Below are 311 nucleotides of genomic sequence, written 5' to 3' on the forward strand. Positions count from 1 at the left end.
CAGGTACACTCGCTGTTCAGCAATATTCTATCTTCTGCACCCAGGCAAACAGGGTCTGGAGTGGACCTCAAGCAATCTCCAGCAGACCTACAGCTGAGGGTCCTGACTGTTAGAAGGAAAACTAACAAACAAGAAGGAAACCCACACCAAAACCCCATCAGTACGTCACCATCATCAAAGACCAGAGGCAGATAAAACCACAAAGATGGGGAAAAGCAGGGCAGAAAAGCTGGAAATCCAAAAAATAAGAGCGCATCTCCCCCTCCAAAGGAATACAGCTCATCGCCAGCAACGGATCAAAGCTGGACGGA

Source organism: Colobus angolensis, unplaced genomic scaffold (genome assembly GCF_000951035.1).
Source record: "Colobus angolensis palliatus isolate OR3802 unplaced genomic scaffold, Cang.pa_1.0 Scaffold892, whole genome shotgun sequence".
NCBI lineage: Eukaryota > Metazoa > Chordata > Mammalia > Primates > Cercopithecidae > Colobus > Colobus angolensis.